At 45.9% G+C, this 18085-nt stretch overlaps 1 protein-coding gene across 1 annotated transcript in view; it reads right to left on the bottom strand.

Moving 5' to 3' along the window:
• gli3 (GLI family zinc finger 3) overlaps positions 1–17601 on the bottom strand; it is a 96097-nt gene extending 78496 nt beyond the window's left edge. Inside the window, exon 1 of the mRNA XM_085763886.1 lies at positions 17158–17601. The gene's annotated coding sequence lies outside the window, so the exon portion shown is untranslated. The remainder of the gene's footprint in view (positions 1–17157) is intronic.
• Positions 17602–18085: the final 484 nt, after the last annotated feature.

The following is an 18085-nucleotide window of genomic DNA, read 5'->3' as shown; positions in this document are numbered from 1 at the left end:
AGGAGGAAGAAGATAGGTAAGATATCTCCAGGTGAATCTGACAGATAAGTTAATTTTTTTGCCTCCACTTGTAAAAACCAAAATAAATCCTCCCTGTGATTTGCGCATTAAGTTTATTTTACCTCTTACTTGATCTACCATACGTTAAACATTTTATCAATAGACTGCCTCGAGTAAAAGACTTCAACACTGGGAATCTTGTGAGGGGAAAACTTCAGATCCAATCCCTCCCTTTTCATGATGCCCAGAGCAGACCACGGGTCAATCCACCAGCTCACCCTGATTTATTTTAACTCAAACCTGCTGGGCTCTGATCTGCACGTCGGGAGGCTGATCTCCTTCTCCACTTACTGTGGTTACATATCCAAAACCAGAGTATACTTCGCCTGATTTTCAACTATGTTACACTAAACTTCTGACTTCTTGTCAAATGTAAAATAAGAAATAAAAAATAAAAAAATCTTAACAACTCTATAAACATAGTAAGGCAGGACATCCTGACTAGGTTTTATGTCTCAGAATAGAAGTAAAGGCAGCTTGTGGATACACTGATAATCCTGCTCTAACAGCCTTTCCAGAGAGAAAGGAGAAACCTTAAGGGGATACCACAGAGAGAGAAACATTCACAGTCCTGAAAAAACAAGGGTTGTTTGAAGGCCCTTTTGGGAATATCATGGTGCCGGGCAATTTTTCTTTCAAAGAATAAAGGTGGTTCAAGTTAATACTGTCTGTGGGTTTAGAAGGGGTTCAGCCAACAGTCTAGCAGACATGCTGCTCGGTTCAGCACCTCAGAGGCCGTCTACAAACTCCACTCTATCTAGGTCATGGAGGTCTCTGATTATGGAGACAACATGGTGATACACCACAACCGCTCATTTCCACAAAGTACAGGACAGCTTCATTTGGTCCAATACAAAGCCTTTACTTAGGACTCCATAATTCATGCATGATTGCTGGAAATATTTAGTCTGGCTTAACATTTTCTTTCCAATAAAGACCAGCTAATTCCCTACCTGTGCTATTTAATTGTCCTCCACCCTATAAACACGCATGGATACAAAGGCCAGCAGTAAAGTCAAGCTGTAACGCAAACACAGGCGTGCTGCTGAAACTGCAAGAGAGGGGTTGTGGTGGTGGTGGTGGTGAGGGTAGGAGGCGAGGAGGGAGGGAGGGAGGGAGGGAGGGAGGGGGGGGCAATTTTTACCAACTCCCCAAGGAGGGAAGGCGAGGGGGAAGTGGTGAGGGGTAAACTTCAGACAAACACTGTGCGCTTTGTTTGTTTTTTTTTCCCAACCCCCTGAAAAACCAGAGTCTGTCATCCATTCTGACCCGACAACAACATCTGTAAGCAATTGCTGGCTTACAAAAAAAAAAAAGGAAAGGAAAGGAAAAAAACAAAAACACAATGCAATTACTCCCCTACCAATCAAAACAGAATTAAACAAGAGCTTGTCCTCTAATCACTCCCACATGTATACATGTGTAGCCGTCATCCACAACCAAAGACATTTCTGTCCTACTTGCACAGATATCATCTCAAATCACTGTTGCATGCATTTGATAGGGGAGGGGGGTGCTTTCATTTTCTAGGGGGCTTTTCTTTCTTTTCTTTTTTTTTGCAGTACGAGCAAGTTAATTGTCGGAATCTGTGCGGTGCACATGTGCATCTACGTGTGCACATGTGTCAGTTTCTCCGCTGATATCTGATCACAGGTGCCATTCTTTTGCTTTTTATTGAAAAGCAGGATGAGAGAAATGTTTTCAGTCTCCCCCCTTTTTTGAAACTGTCATTACATCATGCTAATGACTGAGCTTGAGGAGAAACAGCACGAGGTAGTGGTGGTGGTGGGTGGGGTGTAGGGGGGGGCAGAGTTCGTGAACAGTTCCTCGCGGGCTTTTGTGTGTTTAGTGTGCAAACATGTATGCGTGTGTCTTCTTGTTGCCACCCCCCCTCCCCCTCCCCCTCCCTCTCACCCAGGTGAGTCAGACCACAGCAAAAAAAGAGCTGTGCCTGTGTGGTGAATAGGAAAGGGGTCGGGTCTGTAGGGTGTGGGTGGGGTGGTGGAGTGGAGTGGGAGAGGTGGGGGGGGGCAGTTGAGGAGAAAAGCGGGGCATTCCACTGGTTCGGGCAAATATTCACAAGTCCGAGCCGCTGAGGCGTGTCTGACCGGCCTTTTGTGTTCCACGACGCAGGCCACAGTTCCAAAGCAGCAATTAAAAGCAGGACCTTTTCACCCATAATCCCTCTGACCTGGACGCCCACACCCAGTCCTGCAGATGTTCCTGCCTTTTGCTTTCACCTTTCGTGTTGCTCATTTTCACCCCTCTGTCCCACCCCCCTTTTCCCCCCCAAAAAACACACAAATTCACAAACACAAAAGACACTTCCATGTGTGTTTACGTCAAGTCGTGGCGACGTCGTGATGTGGAACAGATTCCCTCAAGTTTCTTTTTAAATAAGATGTTGAGGTCATGGTTCCCTCAGAATTAGTTTTTCGACACCTTGAACAGCACAGCACATCTGCATGGGGACTACTTCATCCGCGGTGTGTCACCGCAGAGAGGCCTGGCACTAAACGCAGAATTACTACTCGGCACCGGTTGCCGTTGTCACCCAAAATAAACGTTAATTTCATATTAATGTCTTTCCCATGAAATGTCTGTCCTACACCCAATTAGAGAAGAGAGAAAGAGGGTGTATCTTTATTTGTGCTCGACTGTAATCCTTCCACACAGAAAGGGAGGCGATTAAACAGGTTTAAAATACCACAATTCAGACTGTTCCCTCAGAAAAAAAAACATTCTTATTTTATAAGCACATTAAGCAAATCAATTTAACATAAATTATACGCCTTGGTGACAAAGGCACCGAGTTGAAAGTCATCTGCAAATTGTACACATCAAAGTGTAACACTAAAATAAACTTTTGCCTTTGATAGAAAAAAATTCTGTTCTTTTTTTTTCTTTTTTTTCTCTTTTCCTTCATGCAAGCTTAAACTACTGCTAACGGTATCAAAAATCACTGCCTTTTGATATGTTCAGGCGATGTCTTTACAGGCTTACTTTAATGAAACTGCTTAAGGTGCATGGCTTTCTGTCACAGGGTACACATTTGCAAATGCATGGCACACACTCTCACTTACACACTTATACACACACGCTCAGAAACTGGGGGACATTTCTATATAAACTCTTGAAGTGTCTTCTTAGATTTGGTTACCCCCCCTCACAGACGGGGTACTGTATTTGTGTTCATTTCATTAGGGCGACTGCTCAGTGTCGAGGGCCCCCTGAGGGGGGAGACTGGCAATGCCGCAGCATTCATCATCATTACATCAGCGACCACCGAGATCTGCTATCTTAGGCTTATCAACGCTGCACAAACGCACCGCGGCGCAGCGAGTTAGAGGGGAGGGGAGAGATGGGAGATGGAGACGATTGAGGGAGATTGTGAGCAAAAGTGGGATAAGAGGGGGAGAAAATGAATGGAGAAAGGGAGGAGCGTGAGACTGTGTGTATATGTGTGTGTGTGTGTGTGTGTCTGCACCTCACTGTGCCCCTGCATGCCTGCACATGTTTTCTTGTGTGTACAATGTGTGTTTTTGCACATTTCGCAGCTATGCCAACAACATTAAGGGCTCCTGCACAGCTGGAATAACTAAAACACTGAGGGGCGATGAGGGAGGAGGAGTCTGAGCCCTTCAGCGAGATTAAGCTGAATCTAGCAATAAAACAGAACGCGCTGGCCCGGGCTGCATGTGTTTGCATTGGATAAGGTCAACGAGGGGATGAGGCCCCTTAAGGAGACAGTGGACTGGACACGCTGGTGGTGGTGGTGCTGGTGGTTTTCGAGGACCTGTCATTGGTTCAAAAATCCCTACTGAGGAGGTGTTCCCGAAACCTAATGGCTCTCTGAGGAAACCACATACTTAGGTTTCCATGCTGTGTTCAACACTGCACTTATGGATCGCCCTTGGCCCTGGAAGGCACAAAAGGGGAAGAGGGTCGGGGGGGTGTGTGTGTGTGGGGGGGTTTGTTGGTGGCTGTGGCTTCCTTTCACCACTGAAACTTAACATTGTGCCCAGATGGCTAAGTCTGGCCTACAGCTGATGGGGACCAGCCCCTCAAGTAAGGGCCATTTAGCAGGAATTAGTCACACCCCGCCACACACACACACACACACACACATATCAAATCCCAGATATGCACATGCAAACTGGTTTAATACTAGGGCTTCTCACCCTTTTGTGTACTGTGCCATGGTTAAGCTATACAGATTATTAGTCATTTACATTTTCTTATTATCCAACCGATGTGTGAGTCCTGCTTTTTTTTGTTTTGTTTTGGGGTGTGTACAGTACAGCTACACTGTAAAACTTCAAGTTGATTGTACGGTTTCATTCGCTCAGGTTAATTATGGCTTCTCGTTTCACTGCATTGGAAAATGTTTTGTTTATTTTGTGCTTTTTTTCCCTTCCCTAAAATTTTTACAAAGTGACATAACTCTATAATCTTGACTTCAGAGGCACAACAGCAAAATATTATTCCATCGCCAAGCAATCTGGACTCCACCGCACACAAATTTTGCAAATGGAAAAGCCTGGGCAACTGAGGAGTGTTTGTTGTGTTTTGTTTTGTTTTTTTGTCAAGGACAAACAGTGAAAAAAACACAGCTCGTCGGTAGCTTTCAGCGGAGCTAATAAGATTATCCTCGCGTGCGTCTTGGTCCCTCAGACCTCTCCACTTAAGATGCTTTGGAGGGCTGGTGAGGGACCCTGTGTATTGCACAGCAGAATGAGCTGAGTGCATCTTACATTCCTGGGTAACAAACCCACACGATGTAATCGGAACGCTTACACGATGCCTCTTTTGCGCTCGCTACCCAGTAGATAAGGGCCGAATAAAGCGGGCGCCACAATGGGAAATCTCTGCGCCTTTTCCCCCAGCAACCCCCCCCTGCTTATTAGACTGTTTATTTATATATTTTTGACTTAACGTTTGTTGTGAGCCACTTGTGTCAGGGCGAGTGGGGCTGCAAAGACTGAGACAATGGATAGTGCAGGCTGTTTTATTGCTGCGGTGGCCCAGTTATGCGGTATTGGTTAATTCGTCTTCTTCCCATGCTAAAAGGTGGAGCTTTTGTTTGATCAGACACTTCGGAACAGAGGAACAGATGCAGCAGAAATACACAAAGGATCCTGGGAAAGAAAAGTAGAACAATTTTTCCTGTGCAAAAGTTTTTTTTTTGCATGATTACAATTATTCTTCCCTACTTTACTGAAGATTCTGCACGGGATTCACACTCACTAACGTGCTCTATAGCTGCCTACGTCTTCCAATGGAGTGGCCCCTGCACATGGCGCAGGAGAGTGGGGTCTGTATCCTGTCAGTTGGCCTCACATCTATAGTAAAAAAATAAATAAAACAATCCTGTGTTTGTGAAGGCGTTCTTTAGAAGGTGCACGGCGTGACTCCACATCCGGAGTGCGACGACGCCGTCCTTCGTGCATGTTACGTGGCGTGCTGCGTTTGTTTGAGAGAGAGAGAGAACGAGGCTCCTATGTAACACACAGCAACACAGAGAGCAGGAGTCAGAGAGAGAGACACAGAGGAAAGAGGGGCTGTTTCCACTGTGTTTAAGAGCGTCTGAGCTTCGCCGTGTGATGATGCGCACAGGAGTATAGATGCACCAGGTGCTCGTACACACACTCTCTGTATGCAAGCGCGATCACTGTGTGCAGAACATAAATAAGAGAGGGGACCCCGGGGAGGAGATGAGTGGAAGAAGAGAAATTCCTGTACTGATGAAAGCCTCACACACACACACACACACACATCTCTTTCTCTATCTCTGTGCTGCTGCTGCTGCTGGTGCTGCTTCCTCCTCCTCCTCCTCCTCCTCCTCGCCCGTGCACTCAGGGAAGGATCAAGCAGATAGATGGTCCTGTGTGAGTGCAGTGGCAGCAGGTATATGGCTCCGACAGTAGGTCTTCACACTCAGCCCAGGGGACTGGAGAATGTGCTCCCCTTATCCTCGCCGCCTCAGACAGAAGTGTGTAACAAAGAGCCGTGAACATGTGAAGGAAACAGAGCTGCTGCTGCTGCTGAGAGGCTGAGAGGCTGAGAGGCTGCTCAGCTACAGGTTATGGAGTCACACTGAAAACTGTCCCGCCCACTTTTGGCTTGAAGTTCCCTTCCTCCTTTTCCTCCTCAGCTCAGTTCCCCCTGCTTTACTTTCACTTCTTTCTTTTTTTTTTTATATGCCTCATCCCTCCCCTCCTCCTTTTCTATCTCTTTTCCCCCCTTCCCTTCATTCCTCCGTGTCATTGGGATAAGTGTTGGAGCAAGAGTGAGTCAGTTGCCGCTACGTGATTAATGACGGGCCCTGGCGTCTCCGGGGCTGAGCGCTAACAACAGCCATGTAATGCACAATAATAAAGCCAGCAGACAATCAGCCAGGCAAAGCAAGGCCTATTAGCCAGCCCCATCAGGGCGGCTAAGTGAGAAATTAGCCCTTCCCAAGCCCCGCCACAATTCATCAAGTGCTGCCCCTGAATCCCCCCTCAAGAAGTCATAATGTTTACTTAAAGACTGGCCTCGATGCCCCAGTGGCAAGCTTTATTGGCTCTTATTAATTCCCGCCCTGGCCCTCGCGGCCATGCCATTTAAACCGAATTAAAGGGGTGAAAATTGGATGAGATGAAGTTGTCTTGGTGTTTGGCTTCTCGCGTGATAAAGCCGGACCTAAACAGAGGGAGACTTGAAAAAAACATAAGAGGGGTGGGCAAAATAAATCGGGATGTAAAGGAATGCTGAATGAAGCTGTCATGAAATGCGCCGCAGTCAGTCAAAGGAATGCAGGGAGAGGGAAAAAGAGAGAGAGATGGGGGTGGAGGGGGTTGGAGGGGGGGGGGGTGAGAGGAAGGGAAAATGAAGAAATGGCATTGCTTTAATGCTAGACTTCCTGTGTGGATGGGAACGTTTCCAAGAGGGTAACACCGGGTCACACATTCCACAGACGCAGAAAACGGGATGACTCTATGTTGTATCTTTGGCGTCCGTGGTTATCCTCCCCATCGGCCGCCGCAAAAAGGATAAACACCTCGAAATAAGGTCGCTCTATCAGCGCTCCAAACGTAATTCAACCTGTCAGTGATGGACAGGAGCAGAGAAAGAAAAAAAAGTACACTCACAGAAAGTACATGCATTTAATGAGGTGGCTGTGCTCTTCAAACAACAGAGCAATGAATCACAGAAAAAAAAAAAGCCAATGACAAAATAGGCCTATTTTCATCAGCTCGCTCAAATTAGACTTGTTGTAATGTGGATATTATCAAGAGATGAAATGCAGACTTGATTTATCGATCAGTCATTTATCAAACTAGTTCCAGCTCCTCGGGAGTGAGAATATCCTGCTTTTTCTCTTTTATGTAACTAGAAAGTGAATAACCTTGGGCTTTGGACATCAAACAGGACATGTGAAGACAATCATCACCTTGGGAACAGTCCTAACAGGAGCTTTGCACTTGTTTCTCAAGGTTTTACAGACGACAAATAATCACAAGAAAGCCCTGCTAAAGTGGTCCGGCCCTGGCGGAGAGGCCTCTACAAGTTGGGAGTCTCGTCGCTGTGACCTGTGGCTCTGTGTTTCAGGTTGAGAGTGTGTTCTTTAGAGTGATATGGAGTGTGCTGCAGCGGAGGTGTGAGATCAAAGACAGCCGAAGCTCAGAGGGAGTCCCGGAGACTTCTAGTTCCCTGACGGCTCTCCCAACGGCAGCGTCGGGAGACAACTCTCTCCCTTCACTTTCATATCAGCTACAGAGCCCCCCCATCCCTCTGCGCCGGCTCATAGGCTCAGCACACACACACACACACACACACACACACACACACATACACACATACATAGCAGTCTCAGAGGATTTGGCAGTGCTGCCAAACCTGTACCTCACCTACTACAGCAACACTCCTACACACAGACACACACTCACACTCACACACAGGCTGTTGCTCATCAGAAACCAGTGCATCAAAAACACACAGCTGAATATTTGGGATTTTGAAAGGCGGAGTTTGGGAAGAAACTCTTTTAAAAAAAAAAAGAAAAAAAGACTCACGCAACTCAAATACCAAGACAATATCACACCACACAACACTGGGAATGAGATGCCATAAAGCTCACAGCACTTCCGAAAGCTCTCCCCCAACCAAAAAAAAATAAAAAAAATTCCCGTAAACTCCAAAGCGCACAGTCACAAAATGGCCCCCTGAAAATCCCCGGCATAAAGAGCGAGGAACAAGACTGTCATTAGAGAAGCAGCCCCCTCAGGCCTGCCGACTTGATCGCGAGGAAGCCAAACATCTGGGTCTATTTACTCGTTTCAGCTGTTCACAACCCCGCCTCAAATAAATCAGGGAGCTGTAACGCCATTGCTTAAGACAGGTCCTAAACAAACACAGTGCTCAGTCACTCGCTCACTCCGCGTGCTCGAGCATCCCGACCAGAGCTGGGCCCCGGCTAACGCAGGCAAATAAATTCGCAAAGAGGAGGAGGAGGAGGTGGTGGTAGGAGGAGGAGGAGGAGGAGGCCTTAATTGGAGCGTTTGACGGGTGCCTGGGGTTAATTGGGAAGCATGGAGAGCAGCTGGCTCCACGGTGGAAGTAGAGACGGGGATAATAAGTTCACCCTTTGCAGGAGAGACAGTTAGTGATGAATCAGATCAGAGGAACAGTGTACTGTAATCATCCTCACATCTCCCCTCCTCCACCCTGCTCTCCTGACAAGCAGAGACAACCTGGCTCTCAGCTACGCAATCTGGCACCTATCACACAGGACTGGTAGTCACGGGGAGGAGATCACCCGGCGATAGTTCACACACACATGCACAGATACACACACACACTCTCTCTACTCTGTCTCTATCCTGCCGTTCATTCAGCTAATCACTCACACACACAATCATTCTTACCTCTAGGACACGGACCCTAGTTTATCAGTTCTCCGGTCGATGTATGTAAATCTCTCCAACAATGTGTGTACTAATGGCTTATTACCCTGCGTTAGCTGGTTTGCATTGATCTCCATGCCAGAGGGAGACGGGGAATGGGGGGGGGGAGAACTAGAGCAGTTTCTCTCTGCTCATATGTACCGAGTATACCAGGGACTATAATCACATCCCAGCTTGTTTCAATAAAAGCAACATTAACATAAACCATCGCAAACACACTAAAACCTTCACCCCCGCTCGGTCCGTGCAAGAAAAGGGGGGAAAAAACTTTCCTGGATTACAGAGGTAATCAGGGCCATATGGGATGGGTCTGTATAACTTTGTGTGTCTCTCTGATGTGTGTAGATTGTGTTTGTCTGCACGTATAGCATGACTTTCTGAATGAGAAGACAAAAAAAGAGAGAATATCTCTAGCCAGCACACACACACACACATACTATATAGGTTATATAAAGTGAGAAAAAAGTGTTTCTCTGTGGAAACTAGACGCTGTAAAGGGTTTAGCTCTAACACCAAACTCAGTTCCTTGTGCTGGGGGGTGGAGGGGGGGGGGGCTGAGGGAGCATTTGGGGGCTGAAGGAAGCCCAGGTAGAGTCATAGGCAGTAATGGGAGGAGACAGGGACTTAGAGCGCCACACAAAAGCCAGGCTTTATAAATAATTCCAAAAGCTAACAGGATCCCTTGTATGTGTGAATCTGTGAAATACATTCACACATGAATGCACACACACACACACACACACACACACACACACACACACACACACACCCTGCCACCAGGGGGAATAGGTTATTCACACTGCTCCACTGGGGCTGTTGTGAGTCTGACCTGCCTCCATTGGTAAATTTGGGTGAATATCTTTCTTGCATAGATGATGCAAAAAAAAAAAAAAAGAAAAAAGATCCAAACCAAAACAAGTCTTTAAAAAAAAAAAAGAAAGGTCCATTTCAGCAAGTAGACACACACACATTTACACAATCACACACTCTCTCACTCATAATGCAGGGCAGCAAAGCACACCGGAGACCTGTCTTGTAAATCTCTTTGTGAAAGCAGCTTTGGGGGGTAGACAGGGGCTTACACACTGAGCCCTGAGGTAGAGCTACAGACTCCACTCCCTCTAACCCCCTCATGGTCTTTCTCCCTCTCCCACACACATGCTCGCCTCTCTCATCTTCTCTCCTCCTGCACTTTTCCATCTACCCTCACGTTTCCTCCTCCTTTCTTGCCCTTCTCTCACCTTTTCCGTCACTCCCTCCCCTCCCTCTTGTCCCACCCACCCTCCATTCTTCCCCCCCTCTCTTCCTCTCCCTCTCCCTACACTCTCTCCTCCCTTCTGTCCCAGCAGCGCCGGGCTCCAGAGTGCTGGTCCTTAGCCCTGCAGGCTCCTGTGGTGTTGCGGTGACTAATGTCCTGCCTTTGCTCAGACAATGAGTTTGAGGCTGAGCCGGGAAAGTGTTGAGGAGGGGAAAAAGACTCCGGCACCTTTGACAAATGGAACCCTTCGCACTTCTGCGCCCACTAAGGGAGGCTTTACAACGTCGCGCTCCACGCTCCACGTCCTCCGAGGGACGGCTGCAACCCGCAAAGCCGCATCTGGGGGAATATAATGAATTCTTTGGGAAGTCTAACCTGGCTTTCTTCATGAATAAGATATATTTCCAAAGCATGTCGACCCCTCTTAATAAAAACAGCAGTCTGGCAGGAATAGCCAAAGCCGTTTTAGGGCCCCATGTACACGTTAATATTTCTGTTTCTCTATAAATTTTCTCAGGCCCACTTCTCTCCAGGTCCTGTCACTGCAAGGCCAGGCCCACATTTCCCTGGAAGGAAGGAAGGTGGAGGAGCCCCTGATGACAAACTGTCATTAAAAACGGCTGGAGTCCCTCTCTTTCAAGGAACTCAAACTCCGGGATGCTCCCCTCCTCTTCCCCACGCACCCTACCCCCCATGCAACCCTGAAAGGAACTGGGCTTTGTCTGAGGAGCAAAGGAGAGAGGAACCCCCCCCCTCTCTCCTCCTCCTCCTCCTCCTCCCTTCTCCTCTTCAACAACCCGACCTCCCCTCCCCAAACCCTGTTCCTCACTCCCTGCGGAGTATTGTTAAAACACAGCCCCCTCTCTTTCCGCGGCCCAGGCTCTTAAAACAGCGTGCTTTGCATGAGAAAAAACGATTAGTCTTCAAATGCTGCGCTGTCAAAGGAGGGCTCTTTCAGGTTGGGGCAGCAATTTGCTCAGATAGTAGAGTTCCCCTTTTGTTTTTTTAAGATGAGGCATTATTAGAGCCGGGGTCTGTTAGCATTCATTGCTGAGAAGAACACACTGAGAAGGGTTTATACAGGGATGCCAGCCCGCCCTTCCTCCCCCCCACACACACACACACACACACACACACACTCACACACAACTTGCCCCAAAGTCCGCAGCCGAAGGGAAATGAAGGAGCAGAGTGGGGGAAGAGGTACTCATCTAAACATGTTTGGAGAGAGGGGAGAATGTTAGGGTCTGTCCTCCTTTCAGGTATTAACCTTGGGATTTACATTTGACATTCAAACAATGGCCCCGTCCTTGACCACCACTCCAGGATGCAACAAGACTCGGGGGGATAACTCCCAGTGAAAGACAACTACAAGCAGCATGGGATAGCAAACACATGGGGCTCACATTGTGAGCGTTACTGCATGACAATACATAACTTAATTACTGTTGGAAGCACGGGAGTCGTGCTTGGAGAAATACACAGTTAGTATATCAGGTTTTTTTTTTTTTTTGCTCAGTTCAAATAATTTTGTAGGGAGAAAAAAGTGTGTGTAGGGGTGTGTGTGTGTGTGTGTGTGCTCTTGTCTTGGAGTAGACAGAGCCTGACTCATGGCTTCACACATCAAGAAGCAGGGGTAAGTGACAGATCATTGTTCACAGCAAGCGGCCAGTTCATCTGTCCCCCAATCACCAGCCCGGACCAGAAAGCACAGACCCCCTCACGGATGCCACTACCGGCTCCCATCAAAGCTGACACAATGCCACATCTGCAATAACAGCCCCATGCAGCCCCCGGGAAACTGTGTCTTTAGGCGCTCAACTTTACACACACACACACATTGAGCAAGCAAATGGGCCCCACAAACCTAAAAAAAAAAGCACTTCACCTCTTGTTGCGATACTTCACACGACAGACTTAAAGACGTTTTTACGGCAGCTTCAGCAAACAGAGGAGGGGACGAGCGGCGCCCTCATGCAGGCGCGACCTGTCCTGTTTCTCCTCAAGTGTGTGAGAAAAGAAAACGCAGCCGCTTAAACTGGCACACACACACACACACACACACACACTCGGCGTTCTCGCACTCGAAAAAACCTGCGTAATAAAATTCACCGTGACCTACAACAGGGCTTATGTTGAGCTGTCAAGCACGACTTCAGTGATCGTAAATTCAAATCACTTGATTCAAAATGTATTTAACTGTTTTTCCTCAGGTTTTTTCCCTCTCTTTTTTTTTCTCTTCTTTTTTTTTTCTTTTTTAACTGCCGTCTTCAGGGCCTCGCTCGCTCTGGGAGAGGAGTTGACCAGACTAATTGTCAGGTCCAGTTGGAGTTTCCAACAGGCCAAAGCCATGGAAAACAAACCAGCCCTCTCTCAGCCCCTGCTAAGGCAACTTGAGATCCCACTTTTTTCCCCCACTCACATTTCTTATTTCTTCAAGAAAAAAAAAAAAGTTGCTCCCATAAAAAGAAGGAGAAAGAAAAAGAGACAAAATATAAACTCCACTCACTCAGAGTGGTGCAGCAGGATGCACGGTGAAGTATCAATGTGCTTAAGATTCCTGAATGTGAGTAATATACATATCTAAAATTACAGTACGATATCTTGAGTCTCACACCCTCCTCATCACCCCCCCCCGCCCTCTCTTCGCCATCCACCAGCTACCCCGCCCCTTCCCCATATCGCACGCCTTATCCAAAGACATCACCCGGCTTGAAAGGTGCCTTTAGCAGGCTCCTTGAAGCGGGGGGGGAGTGGGGGTCCCGCTCTGGGACAATGATGGTTGAGGTGGAGGGGAGCCGGGGGAGCAGGAACACATAGCATATTAAATCTGCTGGCGGAGCTGGGTCGTCTGCCCGGAGAGCCAGAGAGCCAGATCTGAGGCATGCCCTGAAGGGATGGCTGGGCCTGGGGATTAGGAGGCCAAGGAGAAGCCCTCGCGCACCCGAAGACCCCTTCTTGTCTCTGCTCGCACGCAAATGCATCCAGACGTTTCTGACGCTCCTCAGGTTTGCCATCTCAGCCCAACTTTTCATTGCACTCCTCCGCTCCACAACAGCACACACATGCACACGCACACATACATTTCCACTCGCTCTCATGCACAGCCTTTTTTTTCTTTCTTTCCCCTCCTCAATCACTACCTCTGTCTGACTTGTCCTCTTTCTTTCCCCACTGTGTCTGTTTCATTTGATGTCAACATATCAAAGTAGCACATCATCAAAGTGAGAGACCCTCTATTCAGCTACAGCAGCTATATGCAAGGGAGGAAACAGCTAATCATATTACACTGGGAATTACTGCAAACTCTCGCCGGTCAGGTGGCTACTGTGGGTTTTTTTACTACAAGCATTTCAAACTTGTAATAGTTGCATTAAGCTCACATGAAACAACAGATTTAAGAAGGGGGAAAAAAGCGCACAAAATGGGGAAAACACACAAGCCACAACAACCTGTAAAACAAGCAGAGTAACACTGAAGATACACACAATCCTCCTTATCCTGGGGAAAAGCAGCTTCCTCCACATTACCCTGCTTTTAACAAAACATGTGCCACCTCTTTTGAGGGCTTCAGGTCACTGCATTAGCACAACAACACAGCTCATTAAGGCCTCTTCCATACAAACCTGATAACAGGTATTCTTCCTGCGGAGTGTAAAAGGCCTGAGGACACAACCTGCCTTTAGCTGTGAATGCAAGGCCTTTAAAAAAAGAATTAAAAAAAAAAGAGGAGGAGAGGGTCATACCTCAAAAAGCTAATAGCATATCATCTCCCTGCATTAACATGACAGGCCCCTTATTCTGCCAGGTCACAGGTGTCCTGGGCCTGTGTCGCTATGCATAATTTTACTTAAAGGAGTGTTTAAAGTTGAGATAAAGCAGCACGCCGCCGCTCTGCTGCTGCTGCTGCTGCTGCTGCTGCTGCTGCTATCTGACGGGCTGGCTGCTGCACAGGGGGACGTTATCCGCCTGTTCCCCCCCTCACGTATGGAGCTGCAGAAGCAGAGAGCGGCTATGATACATCTGTGCTGGCTACAGTAAGCGAATGGCACCGAGTTGTGCATCTCATTCCTGCAGATTAGCATCTGAAACACTGCTGCATTCATCACTGCTGCTGCATCATAATGAGGCCAAGTCTTTCTCTCTCGGTAAAGGTGCACCTGTTTGACGTCAGCGTCACCCTTGGCTATTACCTTGAGGAAAAAATCTAATACTGCCAACAACAACAACAGTGAGTGTACATGCATCTAATATTCTCACATATGCATAATTGGAAAGTAAAAAGGTTTTTTACACTACAGTTGATTTACAACAATTTTAGAAAATGTCCTGACATTTCCACTGCTGTGTTAACATAGAAATTAAAGTAATTAAATATGTGTAACACTGTTCTGTGGGATATTAAATGACACAAAAATATAAGTCACTGTCTGATTAACCAGCCACTGAAAATTTGATCACACTCGACTCGTTGAAAATATCACATCATGTAATCACTTGCACACTGAGAATAAAATGCTGTCATAATTTTGGCCTCCAATAATATTGATATAGAGGAAATTGTATGGTATTTTTAAATGATCAGTAATATTTTTTAAAGTGCTTTATGAACAAGTCACAGGCCACAAAATACAAAACACACAGGAGGAAATGCACAGCCCTCTTAATGTCAACAAATAAAATTCTATTTATAATATGTTGTCATTTTATTATAATAAAGTTGACTTGTTAAAGGCCTGATTTATCCATTTATAATTCCCTATGTCAATATTTGAATATCAATTCATCTCCACTTGTGAGGCCTATGAAATATTATTTTGTTATTATAAATAAAATTGTGAAGATATCAAAAAATAATTTATGTGACAGTGGCTTTTTTTTTTATTATTTCAATAGACAAATGGAACCAGGACCTGAAAAAACTCTGCTCACTGCCAAATCCACAGCCAAGATGAATGATGGAAGTGCCTCATAAAAAGAGCTCGAAGGAGATTTTTATCTGTGTGAACTTGTGCTGTTAAACATCTTATTTGGTGTGTTCAACCACTGCTCCGTCTTCAAGGCGGCCAGACCTCCGTTAATAATTTGCCAAGTGTCAAAAAAAAAAAAAGGGAGGATTTGAGCTGCACCGCATGGCTGAGCACCTCGGACCCTCGTCGTCTGTGTGAAACCCGAGAGCAGACAAGCAGATAAAATGTGGAACAGCTGGCGAGGACAGGAGGGAAAGTTTCAAACAAATATCTGCACATGTGGAGGCTCGGGGGGCTCTCCAACGTTTTCATGTCCCGCACCCCCAAAACGAACACACAGGCTCCAGTTTGAGAGATTTTTCCTTTTTTTTCCCCCTCCTCCCCACTCTGCACGAGACCATGTGAGAGTTTGTTTTTTCAGTGTGGATTTTGTTTTTAAATGAATGACTGGCTATGAAAGGCACAGACCTATGATTGTATTAGTCATTCTTATCTACTTTTTAAATTATTTCAATCCCAGTGCATTATAATAAACTAAATTATAGTGGATTTATTGCATTTCTCATTTTGCTCGGGGCCCCATAAAACTCCCCACATGGACCCCTGCCGGGCTCCAGACCCCACTGTAATGGGCTTAAATTTCTCTGAGCACATGCACATGCCTTTAAACACGCTATGATCTACTGATGTAACCTAAAATATTTTTTCTTTCTTTTTTTAAATGTGAAACAGATCATTAAAAAACTTGCCAATCACACTGTAAACAAGACGGATTATGATTGGAGATTTCCTGCTGCTGACTGATCTGCTCTAACCCAGGTCAGCTTTACAGAAAGTGACACTCAGTTTCTGCAGAAACAGGAAACATAAAGAATTATTTCACCTCAGTGGCACAGAGTCATTTTTACTTAATGCCTTATACTGACTCCTATTTTTTTGCAGTGCAAAGATTACTCACTAAAATCAAATGTCCTAATTTTAATATTTATATATATAAGTAGATTTGTATTTATAAGTTTTGATATTAGAAAACATCACAACAGCAGTCATGTAAAAAGGAGAGTTGATGCCATGAATTATGGCTACATGTTAAAGGTCAAGGGTCAACCACAGGCTTGGTTGTATTTAAATACAAATTAAGTGTCTAAGTATTCTCCTTTTACTAACCAAACCAATAACACACACTGAAATATGATCACACACACATAAATATGCATGTCTCCCCCCCTCTCACCCCCCCACCCCCTCAACCCTCACCGCTCCACACCCCCCACGCGCGTTTCTTTAGGCAAAGGTCCAGTAAAGTTTCACGTCCACAGAAGTTCAAGAAGTTAAAGCACAAAAAAAAAAACCCAACACGTGTTTTGTTTTTGTTTTTTCTTATCTTAAACACACGCACGCACGCACGCACACACACACGCAAAACACACACACACACACACACACACATACAAGTTCTCCCGTGTACACTAAACTTGGTACAAGTTTTAAACTGCACATCTGTCTGTGGGCTCCTCGTCCACCTCCTAACAGCCTCCCCTCATTTCTCAGAGTAAAAGTCACACCCAGACCCGGAGTGGGTCCACGGTGCTGTGGCTGTGCTGCGTTTGCGGCTGTTTTTTAGGATCCGACATTCGAAAGCTTTCATCGCTGTTTAAAAGAAGCTGCTGTTTCACACTCACACACACACACACACACACACTGAGAGGGAGAAGAGAAAAAAATCTCACTCTGCACTTAATCCACTTCACGTCTACATCTTTACTTGTGTGAAACTCCATCGTTGTGAAACGTGAAACCTCTGCTGCTCTGCCTTTCCAAACTTTTTTTTTTTTCTTTTTTTTTTTTTTTTACTAGCAGACAACAAATACGCGCAATAATCTGCAAAGTCTATTCCGCCACAGTGGTTTTCAGTACTTACTTCTTTCTGGGTAGTTTTCCCTCTAATTCTTCACTTTGTAAAATCTTCTCTGAAAAGAAACGACTTGTCTTCCTTCGCCTTCTTCTCTTCCTAAGTTGCAGATGTGCCTCTGGAGTTGCCTGGGACTTTTTCTTCTCCTTCTTCTTCTTCTTACGCTGCAACTCCAACTCCAAAGCGGCGCTGCCAGACTTTTTCCTCTTGCCTGTCTTTCTCCTCCTTCTCACAGTTTGCTGTGTTCAACCATCGCCGGACCAACACCATCAGCCTGCCGATAAAATCTGCCGATAGCAGACCGCAGATGTGCGTGGAACGAGCACAGGCGTCAGAGAAGCGCATGGAGAGTTGTTATTACATTTAGAGCGCTTTTTCCAGGAGAAGAGAGAGGGCGAAGTGTGGGTCTCCAGCTGCTCCTTCCCTCGCTTGACTCCTCCCTTCGGATTGCTCCCTCCTTTACTCACTGCCTCCCTCCTTTTTCAGATTTTTGTGTACCCCCTTTCTTTTTCTTTCTTTCTTTCTTTCTTTCTTTCTTTCTTTCTTTCTTTCTTTCTGTCTGTCTTTTTCAGATTTTTTTTTTTTTTAACTTTCAACCTGGATATTAGAACTTATGTTGGCCTTCTCAACACATGACTCTGACTCTGGTTAGATTTATAAGTAAATCTTTCAATAAATGTATGTTTTTCTGACAATAAAGTTGTTGTTTTTTAAGTCTTATGTAGATTTACTGTTTGTTTCCCCTTGTTTGTCCATGTTCCCTGGTTGTGGGTGTTTGAATCGATCTGGGACCCTATCATAGACTCTGTTGACCATGACTGTTTTATATTTTATTTTTAAAGACATATACTGTTTCACTAAACCTGCACAGATCAGATGCAACATGACAGAGCTACCACTCACTCCTCACAGAAGTTCTTCTGTTTAAATGTACTTC

Source organism: Trachurus japonicus, chromosome 20, assembly GCF_045865225.1.
Source record: "Trachurus japonicus isolate A0001 chromosome 20, Traja_1.0".
NCBI lineage: Eukaryota > Metazoa > Chordata > Actinopteri > Carangiformes > Carangidae > Trachurus > Trachurus japonicus.
This window is presented reverse-complemented; position numbering and strand designations above follow the sequence as displayed.